Below are 797 nucleotides of genomic sequence, written 5' to 3' on the forward strand. Positions count from 1 at the left end.
TGTGGGGCGGGCGGGGCCCCTCCGTGGGCGCCGCGCCCCGGCGTTGGACCTTCGGGAGGGGGGGACACCCAGGAGGGTCCCCAAACCGGCCGGGACATTCATTGTCCCCCCGCGAGCCGCTCCGTCCTCATTTTTCCACCCGCTGCCTTGGCTGAGATGACAAAGAGGCCATTTATAGGCGCTCGCCCTGCTGGAAGGGACAATCTCTTCTTTCCCATCCCTTCGCAACGTTCCCATCCTTTCCCAACCCTCCCCATCCCATCCCAGCACTTTCTCAGCCTGTACTTCTCTACTGTAAAAAAACCAAAATTCCATTTTTCTCCCTCCCTCCCCCCCTTCCTCCCTCCCCCGGGTAGCGGCCGGGATGGATTCCGGGATGGATTCCGGGATGCTCCGGAGGGACAGGTGCCCCGAGGCTCGGTTCGTGTCCAGCCGCTCCCGGTTTTCCCGGCTCAGATGTCCCTGGGCAGCCCGGGGAGGCACAAAAGCCACTCGCGATATTTGCCGGCTGAAACTTGAGCCGTGGCGTTCTCGCTGGGACCGACCTCGCCTAAAAAAATTTGTCCTAAAAAATGCCAAGGGGCCGGGATGTGGCGCCTGCGGAGGGAGGGAAAACCTTTCCCGAGGGAGTCCCAGCCATCCCGGGGGTTGGCAAAGCCTCCCGGCTGCAAAACCCAAAGTTTCCGAGAGGAGCGGCAGCATGAGCCTGCAAAATTTTGGGCCTCACGGTGAAATCGGGATAATGGGAATGAGCGAGGCAGGAAATGAGGCTGGGAGGGAGGGAGGGGGGGGACCGG

The sequence above is a fragment of the Geospiza fortis genome, unplaced genomic scaffold (genome assembly GCF_000277835.1).
Source record: "Geospiza fortis unplaced genomic scaffold, GeoFor_1.0 scaffold450, whole genome shotgun sequence".
NCBI classification, from domain to species: domain Eukaryota; kingdom Metazoa; phylum Chordata; class Aves; order Passeriformes; family Thraupidae; genus Geospiza; species Geospiza fortis.